This window comes from Maylandia zebra, linkage group LG14, assembly GCF_041146795.1.
Source record: "Maylandia zebra isolate NMK-2024a linkage group LG14, Mzebra_GT3a, whole genome shotgun sequence".
In the NCBI taxonomy this organism is placed as follows: Eukaryota; Metazoa; Chordata; class Actinopteri; order Cichliformes; family Cichlidae; genus Maylandia; species Maylandia zebra.
The window spans coordinates 25,650,918-25,670,351 of NC_135180.1; the positions used below are offsets into that span (position 1 = coordinate 25,650,918).

At 41.4% G+C, this 19,434-nt stretch overlaps 1 pseudogene; it reads left to right on the forward strand.

Moving 5' to 3' along the window:
• Positions 1 to 713: 713 nt before the first annotated feature.
• Positions 714 to 7,923, forward strand: LOC101468846 (extracellular calcium-sensing receptor-like; annotated as a pseudogene).
• The last annotated feature ends 11,511 nt before the right edge of the window (positions 7,924 to 19,434 follow it).

Genomic DNA, 19,434 nt, shown 5'->3' on the forward strand with positions numbered 1-19,434 from the left:
TTTAAGGAAAATGAGATCTTTTAATGTCTCATCTGAGATGTTGTCCTTGTTTTATAGAAGTTTTATCGAATCTGTGATGTCTTTTTGTATTGCTGCCTGGTTTGGTAACCTGACGGTGAAGAATAAGAATCGGTTGGGACTTCTGGTAAAAACTGCTAGCAAACTTTCAGGGCGCTGGCAAGATGGACTTTTGGCCATTTACAATAGAAATGTGCTTAGAAAGGCTCATTCTATTATTAATTGTGTGAACCATCCACAGTGAGTTTGAGTTGTTGCCTTCCGGCCGCCGTTTTAGAGTACCTCCGAGGAGGACTAAAAGACTCCAGGTCTCTTTTATCCCTACGGTGTCTTGTCTCCTTTATGGCAAATAATTGTCCTTGAACTTTCTATCATTATTATTGTTATTATTATTTTATAGTATTGTTCTGTTTATTTTTATCCTCCTGCTGCTAAACTAATTTCCCCTTGTGGGACAATAAAGAAATTGAATTGAATTGAATAAATGGCAAAGTTGGGCATGTCCCTCATTTTGCTGACACTGGGAATGAACTCTCTCTATTCAGTTATTTCTTATGCTGCACCAAAAGGTATAAATACCAGAATAACTATTTCATCTTCATTACAGTACTCTAATGCCACTAAGTGGTTTAGCTCAAGTAATGGCATCAACACAAAGATGGCCTGAAAAGGGATGGGCATTTCTGCAACTGCTGTTAGTGGCATCTGCCTCTTCTGCTGAGGAGCCAGTGTGCAGGCGTAGAGGAGATCCTGAGAAACCACTGCTATCTAAGAATGGAGATATTATACTGGGTGGGGTGTTCTCTTTTCACGCAAGCTGGAAAGACAGAACAGATACCTACATGATCAAACCTCTGGCACTACAATGTATCAGGTAAATGACAAGATACAAATCCATTTACATTTAAGGAATCTGTTGGGAATCAAAAGAAGAGTAAAATGTATTTTGATTTTCTCAGTTGTTTAAAGTCCTTTTCACACGAAATGGTTTTGTTTCTATTTAAACATTAATCCATAAATATTTGTGTCTGTTTTAAGGAACACAATGCAATGCTAATTATTCCTAAATGTTTGTCTCAATTAAGTTTAAATTTCAGAGATTTGCAGTTTGCCCAGGCTATGCTTTTTGCCATTGAGGAAATTAATAACAGCACAGACCTACTGCCGGTAGTCACTCTGGGCTATAAAATCTATGATGATTGTGGATCTGATGCCAGAAGTGCAGGAGTTACCCTGGCTTTAGCTAATGGTAATGAAATTGTGTCTGTACCGTCAAAGACACCGTGTACCAGACCTGCACATGTGCAGGCCATTATAGGAGCGACCTCTTCTTCTACAACCAGAGCAGTATCTACTGTCATCGGACCTTTTTTTATACCAGTGGTGGGTATTTTATATATTTAATCTTTTTTTTAAATCTTTGAATACTTTTAAAAATATTTTATTTTCTTAGATCAAAGCTTTGCCTGGTACATTTTATGTACTCAGTACTGAGGGGAATTGTCATTTTTGTATTTTTACAGTAATACAGAATCTTTTATTTTTAACCATTTCATTTTTTTTTCATCTTGTGTCTTTTTCATTTATAAGTTTTTCATTTTTTATTCTAGATCAGCTACTTTGCTACATGTGCTTGTCTCAGTGACAAAACCAAGTACCCATCCTTCCTCAGAACAATACCCAGTGACTACTACCAGAGCAGAGCCCTGGCCCATTTGGTCAAGTATTTTGGATGGACTTGGGTTGGAGCTATCAGAACCAACAGTGATTATGGAAATAATGGCATGGCCACATTCACAGAAACTGCACAGCAGCTGGGCATCTGTCTGGAGTATTCAGTATCTTTCTTTAGAACAGATCCATCTGCCAAGATACAAAGGATAATTGACATTATAAAGGCTTCAACCTCCAAGGTGATTGTTACATTCCTTGCCCGTGCAGATTTTCATGTGCTGCTACGAGAGTTTTCATACCATAACTTGTCTGGGTATCAGTGGATAGGCAGTGAGACTTGGATATTTGATTCACGAACTGCAGAAATGGACACACATCACATACTGGATGGTGCCATAGGTCTTTCCATTCCTAAAGCACATGTCACTGGCCTGAGAGAGTTCGTACTGAATGAGAAGCCGCTGAATTCATCAAACAATGAACTGTTTACTGAGTTCTGGGAGACATTATTTAGTTGTAAGTTTAAGGAGTTGAAGTCATCATCAGACATTCAGAGAGAGTGTACTGGACATGAAGATATGACTGGAGTTCAAAATAGCTTCATTGACATGTCTCTCATGCCTCTCTTTAACAATGTCTACAAAGGAGTGTATGCAGTGGCCCATGCACTTCACAATATCCTCAGCTGTAATAAAACATGTAACAAAAATGTGCAGCTAGATCCATTCACGGTGAGATTTTTAGTAATTTACATTACAATGTTCACATTAAGATACATTATTAAAAAGATATTTTAGTTAAAAATATTTTCAAGAACTTCATTTTGCAGTTCTTCTGTATATTTTTCAGTCAGTAGGTGTGCAAAATCTTTGTCACGCAATAAATTGAGTCATAACATATTTCTTAGGTTCTGCAACACATACGAAAGATCCATTTCACAACTAAGGAAGGAGATGAGGTTCACTTTGATGAGAATGGAGATCCAGCAGCAAAGTATGACATTATACTGGCAGTCAAGAGAAAACAGTGTTGTGGAGTTTGTAACAGTTGGTCTGTATAATCCATCATTAGTTCAAGAAAAACAGCTAAATCTGCAAAACAAGTATTTAATTTGGGCAAGAAACTCAAAGCAGGTAAGCTATCGTACAATTTCATTGTTTTTATGTTTTTGTTCTTTTTTTCATTTTATACATATTTACATACTTTGTTTATTTTGGTTTTGATGCATCAAGATTAAGAGGGGCTTTTTTGACTAAGAACATCAAAGAGACATTTTTTTCTATGTCTATACACATTTAAAATTTATTGATTATCCAGGTTCCTGTGTCAGTTTGCAGTGAGAAATGTCCCCCAGGAACACGCAAAGTTCTCCAGAAAGGAAGGCCTGTTTGCTGCTATGACTGTATAAGATGTGCAGAGGGAGAAATCAGCAACGTTACAGGTGTGGTTATATTTCATTTTAACTTTGGTGTGTTGCAAAGCAATGCTACATATGTAGGAAGGCCATACAAGAGCTATTTAATCATTTTGATTAATGTTTTCATGCAGAGATAACCTCCATCTAGAATGCCTGATTAAAATATTTGAAAATATTTAACTCATTGCCACAGATTAGTATATCTCCTTGCACTTTCTATTACAGCTTGGTTATAAATTGATAACCACATAACATCAAAGTATTATCATTGTAGCAACACTGATTACAGTAAAGTAATATTATGCTGGAATTTATGTTATTGAATCATAAGGGCTCAAAAATTAGGTGTAATACTGTAGAAATACAGCTCAGTAATAGAGTGGTAATAGTAGGTTAACAGGGCAGTTTCCAAGTAATAACTGCTGAATTACTACTGAATTACTACCCTACTATTACCACTTTAGTACTGAGCTGTAATAAAACGTGCTACCTTATATACCAGCTAGTCCAACTTCGTGCTACCTCCTTCCCCTGTGGGTGGTCTATGCTTCAAGTTCGGGTCCTCTACAGGACGTGTGGGGCTTGAGAGTCCTGCGCAGTATCTTTGCTGTTCTTAGGACTGCGGTCTTCTGGACAGAGATCTCGGATGTTGTTCCTGGCATCTGCTGGAGCCACTCACCTAGCTTGGGAGTCACTGCACCTAACACTCCGATTACCACTGGGACCACTGTTACCTTCACCCTCCACATCTTCTTGAGCTCTTCTCTGATACCTTGGTCCAGTTTCTCATGTTCCTTACAATGCAATACAATACAATTTTATTTATATAGCACATTTAAAACCAAAGGTAGACCAAAGTGCTTCACAATAATGCAATAAATCATTGATATAAAACATTAACAAAACAAAACAAGTACAAAACAAGCACCAGTACTAATACTAACAGACAGGAAGCACTAATTAAACCAGGAGTGTGGGCAAAATAAAATAGATATCGGGCCTCAGTTCAGAGATAGGGTCAATTCAAAATATAAAATATTATCTAGGAGAATCAGGAATAATGCAGTAAAAGGTTAAAATAGATTAGATAAGAGCATTAGCTAGTGGGGAATGCCAAATTAATTAGGTACGTTTTCAACCATGTTTTGAAAGATTGAACAGAGTCCAAGGCACGAATAGTAACAGGAAGACTATTCCAGAGGCAGCTGAGACAAAAGCACCATCGCCCCTGGTCTTTAGGCAGGACCTAGGTTGGACCAGGAGTAGTTGACCAGATGATCTTAATGCTTGAGTATACAAGCTAAGAAGGTCGGCAAGATTGCTAGGAGCAACATTATTTAAAATTTTAAAGGTAAGCAACAAGATTTTAAAATCAATACGATATTTGATGGGTAGCCAATGTAAGTCAGCAAGAACTGGAGCAATGGAAGCAAATTTTTGGGTTCAGGTTGGAGACGAGCCCCAGCATTTTGAACAAGCTGAAGTCTATGAAGGTGTACGGATTGAAGACCAAAGTAAAGGGAATTGCAGTAGTTTAATCTGGAAGTCACAAAAATGTGTTTAAGTTTTTCAAGATTGTTGCACGGTATAAAATGTTTGGCTTTAGCGATTTGGCGCAATTGATAAAAGCCAGATTTGACTACTGGGGACACTTGTTTATCGAGCTTAAATGAACTGTCCAGGAAAACACCTAGATTGCTTACAGTGTCAGAGAGGAAGATGGCAAGTGGCCCAAATAGAAAGGCTAACTAGTCCTGAGGGATATGACTATCAAACACCACAATCTCAGTTTTCCTTTCATTCAAAATAAGAAAATTGGCTGACACTCAATCTTTGACCTCTTTCATGCAATCTAACAAGCAGTCCAGTGAAAATGACAAATCATCAGTCAATTGAAAATAAATTTGAATGTCGTCAGCATAATAGTGGTAAGCGATTTTATATCAAAAATAGAGCCCAGAGATAGCAGGTACAAAGAAAACAACAAAGAGCCCAGCACAGACCCCTGGGGCCACAACAAAGAGGAGCCATGGTGGATGAATAACATCCCATCTTCACAGAAAAAGACCTTAAACCAGTTAAGGGCAGAACCCTTAATGCCTAAAGCATATTCTAGCTTCTTTAAAAGAATATTATGGTCCACCATGTCAAAAGCTAAAGACAAGTCCAATAAAATTAAAAAAGCAGGGCAACCTGAGTCAGTAATTAAAAGAAGATTGTAGAAGACCCTCAGCAGAGCTGTTTCAGTACTGTAGCGTAGTTTAAAACCAGACTGAAATTTGTCACCAATATTTGTGTTTAAGTAGGCCTGTAGTTGCAAAAAGACAATTTTCTCTAAAACTTTAAATAAGAACGGGAGTTTGGAGATCGGTCTATAGTTCGCAAGTTCATTGTGGTCAAGGCTGGGTTTTTTTTTAGAACAGGTTGCACTATTGTGTGTTTAAAAGCAGTTGGGAGACAGCCCACCAGTACTGATAGGTCCATCAAAGATAGAATGTAAGGCCCCATTACATCAAAACCATCCTTAATAATGCAGGAGGGGAGAATGTCATGTACAGAATTTGAACTTCTCAGCTGTTCAATTAATCTCTTGAGGTTGGAGAGTGGGATTGGCTCAAACTGATAAAAAGTCGACAGAAATCTTGAAGTAGGAAGAGGATTCACCACAGAAGGGTGTAAAAGTGAGGCCCATAACAATACAATTTTTCTTGTAAAATTATTTAAAAATTGCTCACAGAGAGCTGGGGAGGCCAAATCCAACATTCCAGGACAAGGATCGATCACAGAGTTAAAGATCTTGAACAGGATTCGGGGGTTATGACTATTAGTTATAATAATATCCAACAGGAAAAATGCTATAGCTGTCTTAACAGAGTCCTGGTATATAGAACGGTTCCTGCGTAGAGTGTCAAGGGATACTTGAAGATTGTCTTTTTTACAATTCCTCTCAGATGGACGAAAGACACATCGCAAGGCTTATATAGAGTCATTTAACTAAGGTTAAGATGAAGATCTGGGACTTTTCAACTTTACTGGGGCCACTGTGTCCAGAATAGAGGAGCAGGTGACAACATAGAATTAACAACATCATCAACCAAGGGGGGTGTATAACATGTAGTGCTATCAGCACGCTATGTCTATGACTACAGCTGTCTTCTTCTGCTTGTCTACCACTACAATGTCAGGTTGGTTAGCCATCTCCATTTTGTCCATCTGTATCTAAAAGCCCCACAGAATCTTAACTCGGTCATTCTCGAGGGGGTTTCTCCCAATTTGACCTTGGGACTTGCAGACCATACTCGGCACAGATGTTTCTGTATATTATGCCAGCCACTTGGTTACTGCGTTCCATGTATGCCCTGCCAGCTAGCAACATGCATCATGCTGTTATGTGCTGGATTGTCTCAGGAGCATCTTTACAACTTGCACCTGGGGTCTTGCCTGGTGTGATAGACCCCAGCCTCTATGGATCTTGTGCTCAGAGCTTGTTCCTCTGCTGCCATGGTTAGTGCCTCTGTACTGTCTTTCAATCCAGCTTTTTCCAGGCACTGGTAGAATTTCTGGATGTCAGCCACTTCCTCTGTTTGCCATCATACATATCGTGTAGGGGCCTATTCTTCTACGATGGTTCCTCCTCTTCCTCCTCTTTCTTGGATCTCTCTCTCTCTCTCTCTCTATATATATATATATATATATATATATATATGCATACTCCTTTATAATGCTGGGGAAAAGAGTACCCATCATATTCTCTGATGATCACAAAACAGTGTAGCAGTCATTCAATAATAATGTTGTTTTTCAACTTCTAATTCTAAAGCACCAGTTGAATATATCATGGCAGAGGCATACAAAACTGTACTGAGTAAATGTAACATCTGCTTCAATATTAATTTCCAGATTCTATCACCTGTGTGAGATGTCTCCCTGAGTTTTGGTCAAATGAAAGAAGAGATGCCTGTATAAAGAAGGAAGTGGTATTTCTATCATATGAAGACATTATGGGTGCACTGCTGACTGCAGCATCTTTATTTGGGGCATGCATGACAATTGGTGTGATACTTATTTTCTTCAAGTACAGGAAAACTCCTATTGTCAGGGCAAACAACTCTGAACTGAGCTTCCTGCTGCTCTTCTCCTTAATTCTGTGCTTCCTGTGTTCTCTGACCTTCATTGGTCAGCCCTCTGATTGGTCCTGCATGTTCCGCCATGTAGCATTTGGCATCACCTTTGTCCTCTGTATCTCTTGTCTTCTGGGAAAAACTATGGTTGTTTTAATGGCCTTCAGAGCTACACGTCCAGGTAGTAATGTTAAAAAATGGTTTGGGCAGACACAGCAGAGACTCTGTGTTACAGCATTTACTCTTATACAAGTTAACATATGTATCATTTGGTTAAAAACTTCTCCTCCTTTTCCATTTAAGAATTTTAAGGAAATCAAAGACAAGATCACATTGGAGTGTGCTCTTGGCTCAGTTGTGGGCTTTTGGGCTGTGCTTGGTTATATAGGACTTCTGGCTATTTTATGTTTTATTTTTGCATTTTTAGCTCGAAAGCTACCCGATAATTTCAACGAAGCCAAGTTTATCACTTTCAGCATGCTGATATTCTGTGCAGTATGGATTACATTTGTCCCATCATATGTCAGCTCCCCAGGGAAGTTCAGTGTTGCTGTAGAAATTTTTGCCATACTTGCTTCCAGTTTTGGACTGCTAATTTGCATCTTCATACCCAAATGTTATATAATCTTAATGAAACCTGAGAAGAATACAAAGAAATACATGATGGGGAAGAAGGCACCAAATTCACTCTGAAAAATGAATGTGGTAAAATGGGATTTTAATTTGATCATTTGTACATAATTAGTTTGTCACCATCCTGTCAGAATAGAAAGAAGCTGTCAGCAGGATACACTCCAATTGATACTGTCTTTATAGAAACTACTTCTCCTTTTTGATGCATTTTAATCACTTATTCAAACAAGAAACCATACCAAGTTAGTGATAGCTAAAGGTTATTGAGTCATTCACACATTCATCATGACATGCTTTTATATTGTTCTGTAAAACTCGGGAAGGTTTTGATTTGAATAATATGCAAATGAAGGTAAAATCAGTAAGAGTATCTATAATTCTCTATCTTGTTTGTTTTAATTTTCAAGAAGCCTCTATGTGTATCCATTGTTAAAATTTAGTGTGCAGCACAGTCTAAAAGATGACAATCGCTGGTTTGCGTTTTCCATGTACCGTATTTGTCACGGCTAGACGGTCCTCATCGGTCGCCTTGCCAATTTTTGTTGTGTTTGTGTGTACTTTGTGGTGCTCTCCTCTCCATCCTGTGCATGTGTGTTTGTATGCTGGAACGTGTACTTCCGGAAGCCGTGGCACGGAACAGCAGCTGACCCGGGGGGAGTATCCTGAGCTGGAATCGTCGCACCTGTGCTTAATCACTTCGCCGGCTACTACTAATCCGAAGCAGACCTATTTAACGGTGCAGTCGAGTCACAACCAACGCTGGAACGTTGAGCTAAACCGGGTAGCGTAGTCGCGATTAGCATACCTAGTTTGTGAAGGAGAGAGAAATTTTTCGTTACCGTGCGTGTGTTTTTCTCATCTGCCTCCAGGATCCAGGGATCGAAGGAGGAGCGGGCACAAGGAGTTGTTTTGGGTTGTCACTGCACTGTCACCACAGGGAGAAGCCACCGTATCACTGCACTGCCCTTTTTGGATTACAGACTCGAACTGTTGCCTTATTTTTTCACTGTGAATAAATTCACTGTCACTCTGCAAGGAGTCTCGCACCTGAGTCCTTTAACCCAATTCACCATGACAGAATTTTTCTGACTATAAGGCACACTGTCGATGAACGGGTCTGTTTTCATACGTAACGTGCACCAAATTAAAAGGGGCATTAAGCAAAACAGTCAGATAGGTCAAACTTTACTCAAGTCATTCTTCTTGCGTCCTCCACTTCCGTACCATTGATTCATTAATGTTGAATTCTCTCGCAGCTGCTCTATTCCCATGTTATTACAGTATATTAATGACTAGCCTCATATTGTGGATGGATTATATGAGGTGTTCTCCTGACAGAAGTTTGGTCTGTTTACAGCATCCTGCCATGCGATTGCATTTGTCCCTCACCTTCGGAAGCCCTCACATTAATTTTTATCAAGTGGAACAAAGTTAGCATTCATCATCCAGCTTAACTGTTCTAATGTTATGCTAACATAACTGTCTCGAAGTTGGACTAGCTGGTATATAATGATGTGCTAAGTGATCGCTAGCACTTAGCACATCATTATATACCAGCTAATCCAACTTCATTAACCCTACAAACGTCACTGCTGTTTATTTTTCTGTCTTCATTTATGTTGGAAGTCATAGCAGCGCTGTATGTTTAAATTTTTTCACAAATTTCAAAACATGGTATATCATGTTTAGATGGAAACTAGCGAGCTAACTTCCTTCTAACTTCTAACTCTGGTAAGTTTAATTGTACTGCCTCTGCTATGGTTGGGCAGTCAGCTAAACTCCTTCCCCACATCAAGACTCTGATGACACGATTCCCAGTTCACAGGTTTATTGACACAGGGAAAGGTGAAACTGTAACAAACAGTACAAGGCATAATCACTGTACTTATTCACCATGTACATATATAATGATGAAAATATATTAACCCAGTTTTTTTAATATGTCAACATGCAACGTTCATATGAATTACTTCCCTTTTTAACTCAAATACAAACATCAAATTATGATTTTAACAAGTCTTGCTATAATGAATGCCTCCAATTCGTTTGTCATTCCCCTTTAACTAGCTCCATAAGCGATTGCTAGCGTAAACTGCATAAGATTGGTTTTATCATTAAACTTACAGAAAAATTAACTTACTTAAAAGAAAGTGGTCTATACATGCACATAAAATATAAAACAAGTCCATACATACCTACAATGCTACCAAATGCATAGGATGTATGTGGATGCCACTGGATTTATCTGGCTAAGGCCACCATGCTGCACATGCCTTCTCCTTAATTCACAGACTTACTTCCTGTTTTCCAACGACATCATGTCCTATTACCGACTACATGTTTTAAGGTGGCACCAGAGAGTTACAATTGCATATTTAAACATTTACCAAATCTAAGAAAACAGTCTACCTTAAAAACTTTTGATATCAGAACATTAATAAATTCTGTTTTCATGTATGCCTGGCTGTTAATCTTAATTGTTACACCTGGTAAAGCAGCAACACTGATCATTTGATAGACAGTTTTTAACTCTCAGTGATGCCACATTGTTCTTTTGACTTTGGGACCTGAAGCGCAGTTTGGACGCAGATTACTCCGCAATGTTCCTGACTATAGTAGCCGTAATGCTCAGACAATCCATCAAGCGGTGCACCTTCGTAGCTTATCAAAGTTGTACTAAAACATTTTTTGACAGATCTTTGAGCGCCGTGTACCACATAAAATCTGTGCAAGGTCAGTAAGCACAACCAGAATTCATACATAATGCGCACTGGATTATAAGGCACACTGTTGATTTTTGGGAGAAGGATTTTAAGTGCGCCTCGTAGTCCGAAAAATATTGTATGCATTTCATGCATGATTCTCTTTTTTTTTTTTTTTTTTTTTTTTTTTTTTCCCCGCCTGTCCCATTTGGTTCTTTAGCCATCAGAATTGTTGTCTGAAGACCAACAAGGATACCCAATGGATTTACTTTGCCAAATGGATAGTCGTGGCATTGCCGTATTGGTCCATTTGGTCGATCTTTGTTTTTATTATTTATTATATTTTATTTCCAGATGTTACAGACGGGACAGACATGAGTGAGAGATAGGAAAGGGAGAAAGAAAGAGGAAGGAAAGGAAAAACAGAAGGGGTGAGGGACAGTGAGAAAGGGGGGGAGAAAAAAAAAATCTCCTGGATCACCTGTTGAGAGAAGAATAGAAAACAAGCAAAAAAACCAAAAAAAAACAAACAAAGCAACATACTAAACACAACACCATCGCATTAATCTAGCTAAGTGTAAACAGCAGTAAATACTAAATATTCAATGTTGTTGTGCAGCACGCAGGACAGATGTGCTTCGAAGTAGCAGCCAAGAAAGGTGTAATTTGGGTCTACGAGCAGTGAACACCCGTGTGCATACCTGTGTGGATCAGCGCGCTTGTATTCCAAAGGTTTCTCCATGTAACGATCTGCTAGGGAGTGTGGGGGGGCCGCAGCCCCGTCCTCCAGGGTGTGAAGCAGGTATGGAGGAGATCAAAACTCCAGACATCCAGAGGCCCCCAGAACACAAGAAACCATGGAAGACCAACAGAGGGGTAGCCGCGCCACTGTTCCAGTAAGAGCTGAGGAGAGTCCCAGATGAGGGTTCACTCAGCAACCGCGGAGCAGAAGCCAGGGGGAGTTGCAGTGACGCGCCCATGAGCTCCGCCGGCCGCCAGCTGTGCCTGAGTGACCGAGCCCCAGGCCGAGAGGCCGGGGGCACCCCACCCCCGAAGGGGCCCGAGCGAGCCCCAGGCTCCAGGCCCCGATAAGCGGCCGCCAAGGAGTGAGCCGGTGTGTACCTGGAAGCCCACCCCCAGACACAAAGAACCACCAACGCACCGACACCTGAGGGAGTCCGCCACCGGCAGGGGAAGTGGTGGTAGGTGGAGATAGGCCTCCAAACCTTGGAGGGCCTGAGGTGTCCCCAGAGAGGTGGCGTCTGATACCCAACCTGACATATAGACACAGACATACAGGCACACACAGACACAAACATCCATTCCCCCCCTCATGCTCTCATATGCACTCACTCCACACTCAACCAACGTGGAGACAGACATAAAGAGACACTGTACACACGATCACACTCCCCAAGCGTACTCTACAAACCGGGTCTAGGTACCCTTGCCCCTGGAGGGGGGAACTACACCCAGACCCAGGTGGTGTTACCCTTTTCCCTGCGGTGGGGGGAGGCAGACCGCCCCGACTCCGCAGCAGCAGGGAGGCCCCACACTCCAGACCGCAGTCGGACGGCCAACTCCTCCTCCTAGCCCCCCCGCTCCAGCAGGTCGCAGAGAATGGGGGTGAGAGAAGACTCCAAACCTCCCTCCACCCGCTCATTGTAGTGTTGATGCATGTGTGTTCTAAGGTGCAATTAAAACCCAGGAGGGCATGGAGCTACCTGCCAAGGAGCAGCAGGTAAGCGCATAGTCCCTCCTGATAGCCCTCAATGTCTAAGTGTATTTAAAACTGAGAGGTGGGCAACGACGCCAGGGGTGAGGTGTACACCCTGATGGTAATTTGGACTCCGTGATTGTGCCCACCCCCAAGATCCTATATGTATGTGTAATGAGAGTGTGAATAATGTGAATGTCTAAGTTGTGGGATAAAATTGAGGCAGAGGCAGCCAGAAGGGGACAGGGGGGGGGGGGGGGGGGGGGTAGCCTCCTCTGCACCCTGGTGACATACCCCTACTCCAAGGTCCTGCATGTGTGGGTGGTTGTGGTGGAGCGGGAAGAGAGAGGCAGCTGGAGATGGGGAGGGAAGGAAGGGAGGGGCAGGTAACCCCTCCCTGGGGCCAGCTCCCCCGCTGACCCCAGTAGGCACTCCCACACTCCGCGACCCGCCAGGGAAAGGGGGCCCAGGTCCATCCAGACCGGGGCCCAGTGCAGCAGCGCCTCCCGGCCCCACACAGCCCGGGACAGTCCACCCAACCCCACCACAGAGAAAACTGCACCCACCCCACCATCCACTCATCTTCCAGACTACATAAGACAATAAACGCCCAGGCTGAGATCTTCCTCCACCTATCCTGTATCTCCCCCTCCTGCAGAGAGAGTTCCTGAAGAGAGGAAAGCTCCTGCAAGATGTGACCATCTCCCCCACCAGTTGAAGAGCCCCCCAGGTGGTTCGACGCACCGGCGGCACCCTGCTCCAGGGCCGGGCCCCCATGCACCCACCCGCCCACAACCCCGGCAACACACCAACCAGGATCCAAGCCCCCGAGGCCCGGCCCGGGCCACAGCCCAGAGACGGAGCGCCCCCAGAACCTCACGCCCATCCCGGACCCACCCAGGGCCAGCCAGGCTACCAGGTCAGTAACCCACGTCCGTCAGCGCAGACCCTCCCCTAGCCCCGCTGCACGCAGCCGCGAGGAAACAGTCACCTGAGAGCCAACAGAGCCCCCAACCGGACATGACCGCTACCCCGGGTTGAGCCCCCCAAGGAAGATGCCTCCGGGGAACCCCCCGACGCCCTAAGCCTGTCCCTACCCCCACACCAATCACAACAGTGAAGGTGGGACCAAATTATGACCCCCCACCCCCACTAGGTGATGGAGCTGATAAAAGGAGTCCAGAGCAATTGATCTGATGTGGTGGCAGAGGCTGTATCAAGACTAATGTAATCTAATAGGTAATTTCTATATTGGTTAGAATTAAGATTATTTTTATTTTTCCAGTTCATGAGGACTGTTTTCTTGGCTATGCATAGGGCAGTGAAAATCATATGGGCTATATTCTTTTCTGAAGTGACATTATCTAAGCTGCCCAGTAAACACACTAAGGGGGAGGTTGGAATGTTACATTTCAGACACTTTGATAAGTCTTCACATATCTCGCGCCAAAACTTTTGCACTGGTGGACAGAACCAAAGAGCGTGGATGTAATTGTCTGGTGTATTGCCTTGACAGTGTGAGCAGTTGTTGGAAGATGTAAAGCCCATCTTGAACATCCGATGACCTGTATAGTGCACTCTATGTAGTATTTTGTATTGTATTAATTGCAGACTGGGATTTTTAATTAATTTAAAGGTTTTTAAGCAAATCTGAGACCAGAAGTTTTGGTCTAAGCTGACTGATAAATCTGCTTCCCACTTTGCAATAGGAAGGGATATTGATTCATCTAATTTAGAAAGTGTTCTGTATATTTTAGATAATAATTTGGGGGATTTAAGAGTAAGAAAATGTGCCGCACTTAGTGGTGTTTGTAATTCAACTTGACTGAGGTTAAATTTCTTTTTTACTATGGATTTAATTTGTTGATATTCTAAAAATCTTGTCTTGTTGATCCCATATTGTGCAACTAGTCTGTCAAATGGAATAAATTCTGTTCCCTCTAATATATGTTCTAAGTATTTAATTCCTTTACAACTCCATTCTGGGAAATTAATCATATTATTGTTTTGTAATATGTCAGGGTTATTCCAGATAGGTGTACGTTTGCATGGGATTAATGAAGACTCCGTTATTTTTAGAAACTCCCACCATGCTGTCAGAGAAAAGCTGATGTTGATACTTTTAAAGCATTCATGTCTTTTGATGTTTGAGCTAATAAATGGTAGGTCTGAAATCTCTAGATCCTTGCATAGTGCCTGTTCAACATCTAGCCAGGGCTCAACTAAGAAGGTATGTTTTAACCATTCTGAGATGAACTGAAGGCTGTTGGCTAAGAAGTATTGGTGAAAATTAGGCAGATCTAATCCTCCTCTATCCTTGGTTCTTTGTAGCGTTTTTAAGCTGATACGCGGGGGTTTATCTTTCCAAAGGAATTTGGAAATATATGAATCCAGAGATCTGAACCAATCTTGTGATGGTTTGTTAGGGATCATCAAAAATAAGTAATTTATTTTTGGCAAGATCATCATTTTTATAGTGGCGACCCTTCCCATAAGTGATATGGGTAAAGATTTCCATCTAGTCAGATCGCCTTCTACTTTCTTTAGAAGTGGGATGTGGTTTAATTTAGTTAAGTCTGAACGCTTAGGAGAGACATTAATACCTAAATATTTAATATTTCCGGATTGCAGTGGGGCAGAGGAAGAATTATGGAAGGAGCAGTTAATGGGGAGAACTGTAGATTTTGGCCATTTAATTGAATAATCTGAAACTCTTGAAAACCAGTTTATTAAAGTAATTACCTCAGAGAGGTTGGTTTGTGTGTTTTGCAGAAAAAGCAACACATCATCCGCATAGAGACTGATTTTATGTTCTATGTTCTTACATTTTATGCCCTTAATTGTTGTAGCCTGTCTAAATGCTGCTGCTAGAGGTTCGATAAAAATTGCAAAAAGTGAAGGGGAGAGTGGGCATCCCTGTCTGGTGCCCCTCAGGAGATAGAAGCTGGAGGATGTCTGGTCATTTGTTCTGATACGAGCTGTTGGGGAATTGTATAGTATTCTTATCCAGTTTATGAAAGAGTTTCCAAAACCAAATTTGTGTAAAGTTGCGAATAACAATTTCCAGTTAACTCTGTCAAATGCTTTTTCTGCATCTAGAGATAATATTATGGTTTCGATGTTTTTATCGTATGAGTAGTCTATTAAATTAAGTAATCTACGAGTGTTTGTTGAGGAGTGCCGACCTTTTATGAAACCAGTTTGGTCAGGATGAATTAAGAGGGGGGTCATTTTCTCTAATCTCTTTGAGAGAGCTTTGCAGATTATTTTAAGGTCTACATTTAAAAGAGAAATTGGACGATAGCTTGAGGGAAATAAAGGGTCTTTGCCTGGTTTTAGCAGGAGACTAATGTTGGCAGAATTCATATTTGGTGGTAGTCTGCCATTTTCCTCGATTTCCTGCAACATGCCGTGGAATACTGGTGCCAAAATTATCCAGAATTCTTTGTAGAATTCTGCAGGGAAGCCGTCTGGACCTGGAGCCTTATTATTGGGCATACTTATCAGGGCTTCCTGGAGTTCACTTGGCGTCAGTGGCGAATCCAGTTCCATTGCTTGACTATCTAGTAATTTTGGAAGAGTTACGTTGTCAAGAAACAGATCAATTTCATTTTTAGATGGGTTTATTTGTGGTGAGTATAAAGTTTCATAGAAATCCCTAAAAATGTTGTTTATTCTTCCAGGATCATATATTATGTTCCCCGATAAATCTTTAGCAGCACATATAGTTGTTTTTTCTTTATTTATTTTTAGCTGGTTAGCTAGAAATCGACCTGATTTGTTACTGTGTTCAAAATTCTGCAAGCGAAGTCTTTGTATAAGGAATTGTGTTTTTTTATTAATAATTTCATTTAATTCTAGTTTTGTTTTGCATATTTTGTTCAATGTTTCCTGATCTTGGTCGCACGCGTAGGCTTCTTCTAGTGATTTGATGTTTTTTTCTAATTCCTGAATATTTTTGTTTTCTTCTTTCTTTTTGTGTGATGAGAAAGAAATTATTTTACCTCTCATCACAGCTTTCCCTGCTTCCCATAGAACAGAAGCAGATATTCCGGGAGTGTCATTAAAGTCTAAATATGAAGTCCATTCCTTTTTAAAATATTTAATAAAGTCTTCATCTTTAAGTAGTGATATATTAAATCTCCAGTTTTTTCTTGGCGTAGTGTTATTCTTGTGCATTAGTGTTAAAGATACAGGAGCATGATCGCTGACAGCTATAGGATGAATCTCAGTGTCTGAAATGTCACACAGCAGTGAGCTGCTGACCAAAAAATAATCCAGACGAGAGTAAGAGTGATGAACATGTGAGAAGAAAGTATATTCCTCACTGGTGGGGTGAAGAGAGCGCCATGCATCGCAAAGACCAAAGTCGCTCATATACTGTTTAATTATATTTGTGGACTGCCAATTGCGCTGAGTTCCTGTTGTGTTGAGCCTATCCATGTCTTCATTTAGTCCAAGGTTGAGGTCACCGCCAAGAATGAGTGTGCAATCAAGGTGTTCAGAGAGTGCACTAAAAAATCCGTGGAAGAATGAGGGTTCATCAACATTTGGACCGTATATACTTACAATACATAGTTTTTTGTTCAATATTGATAGTTTAATAATTAGAAATCTACCCTCTGGATCTATAACTGTATCGAGTACTGTAAAATTAACATTTTTATGTATTAAAATTGCTACTCCCCGTTGTCTAGAATTATAACAGGCTGCAAACACGTTAGGAAACTCAGGTGTTTTAAGTTCGTTTAAACCTGTGACAGGTCTGTGAGTTTCTTGTAATAAAACAACATCTGCCTGTAGTTTTTTAAGCTGGTTAAATATCTTTAACCTCTTTCCTCTGGAGCCAGCTCCATTTACATTCCATGTGACAAACCTCAGCATGCCCATAATTGTGTGTGTATGTCTAATGAAGTATGCTGGGTGTTTCGTTTAGACAGGTGGAGAGAATGTGGAAACATCCCTTGTTTGTAAATAGAAAGAGAAAAAGAAGTGTGGTGAGAGGCTCCATAAGTCTGACTATGTGTGTGAATATTCACTAATATGAACAAGCGTGGCTTGCTTATGTGTCCTGCAAGTCTGTGCGTGCTGTGAGGCTGTTGTGAATGTGCTGCCGTTGAGCTGATGTGTTTGCGTGATCGTGGTGTGAAAATATGGAGAAATAGAGGGTGTTGTTTGTAGGTGAGTGGGGAAGTAGGTGACCACAGCAGTGAAAGACAAGAGAAAGAAAGAAACCACATGAACTGTGAGCAACAACAACAAAAAAGAAACGAAACGGAAACATTCCAATTAAAGCAATGACGGAGGGTGACGGTGTTATATCTGCTATGACATCATATTGATATTACTAGGTTAAACCCATGTTAAAAGAGAAAGTGTGAATGAATAAGAAAAGAGTGTAGCGGGTTCTTATCTGGAGTGCAGTCAATATAACCACGGTGTGGTGCCGGGGTCGCGGTAGAGCTGTCCGTCCACGTAGAGCCGGTCCACGGCGATGACAGCACGGGAGCCTTTCTGGATGAAGCTACGTCGAACTGGGAACAGGACCTTGCGTCGTTCCAGGATCTCTTTGGGGAACTGGTCGTTCACGCTGAAGTCCGTTCCTTTCAGCTCTCTGCCGCGACTCTTCACCTGTTCCTTCTGTTTGAATTGACCGAATTTGGCCACAATAGGCCGTGGTCTCCCGGTCCGCGACCGCACGCCCCCCAAGCGATGTACTCTATCGAAGTTGATGTTCTTTACGGTGTCCTCCGGCAGCTTCAGGTGGATTTTAATGAAGCTTTTCACCGTTGCCTCTGCGTCCTCTCCAGCAGTTTCTGGAATACCAGAAAACACAAGATTATCTCTCATGCTACGGGCTTGTAGATCGATAACGGACTCTTTTATTTTTTTATTTTCAATGTTTAGCTGGGTCACGTTATCGGTGAGAGATTTGACCGACTCCCGTAGCGTGGCATTTTCAGCGGCAAGCGTTTCCACCTGCTGCTGGCTGAATTCCAGGGATTCTCTCAGAGATTTAAATTCCCGGTGTAAAATCTCCACCAGGGACAGCCTCGCATCGAAACTGGACAATCGCTTGTCGATTGACTCCAGGATGTCTGCGATGTCTTTGCCGGCAGGCGATGTTGTACCGGGGGAGTCTGCCGGGCGACATCTCTTCGATGACGGCGTCTCAATTTTGGCCGGGGAAGATGCACTCTGGGCCTTATTCATTACTAAATCTTGAAAACAGCGGTCGATGTAATCTTGGAGAGCGTCTAAACTCTCCCCGTTGTCCTCCAGGGTGTTAGAGATGATAAAACAGATGTTGTTAGTTATATGACAGTTGATTAGTATATTTGGTAATACTGAAGCTTGAAAAACCTTTGTTAAACTCTATGCTACCATTTGCTTTTTCTCCGCCAAAATCTCCGGCGTCTGACGTCACCTACAACATGGGTCGCTTACCTTGTCCGTCACTTCCGTCCCTTACCTCAGTTTCATGCATGATTCTCAAAGAGCAGCTAGACACAGATACAGAGCAAATGAAATCAGGAAAGTTTACCTTTATTCTCTTAATATATTGGTAACAGCAATAACAGTCAAGCTCTTCTTTCGTATAGAATTACAACAGAATATAATATATGGTATTTTAGAACATGAGTTTTTAGTGTAAACAAAAATTACAGTTAATAAAAAAAATCTGTTGGTGTTGAATGTCTAAAATACCTCTAAACTGCTGATCATGTACTCTTGCCTTTGTGCTGTGTTTGTTCTTCATCTCACATCTGGTACGTTGTTGCTGATGCTGAATGGAATCTGTCATCTAAGTAGAACCAGTGGTTCACTGGACCAACAGGCTAAAGCCAGATTTGATTTCTCTTCGCTGGGTCAGTATACAGAACAAGCTGGCAGAGCAGATGCCCGTTGGATACAATCAGCAATATTTTATGTGATAAAATGCAGCTCATCTAAACAACATAACCGGTCATTTTACAAAGTTACCAGAAAGTATTGAGTAACATAACAAATAACTTTAGGCTAAGAGTATATAACATACTGTTTTACTTAAATGTAACACATAATGTGTAATACATTATTGTTCTTGAGTACTGACCCCCCACACTGGTTGCAAACTGGTGTAAACTGGTTGGAAGTGCTTGGTACTCATTG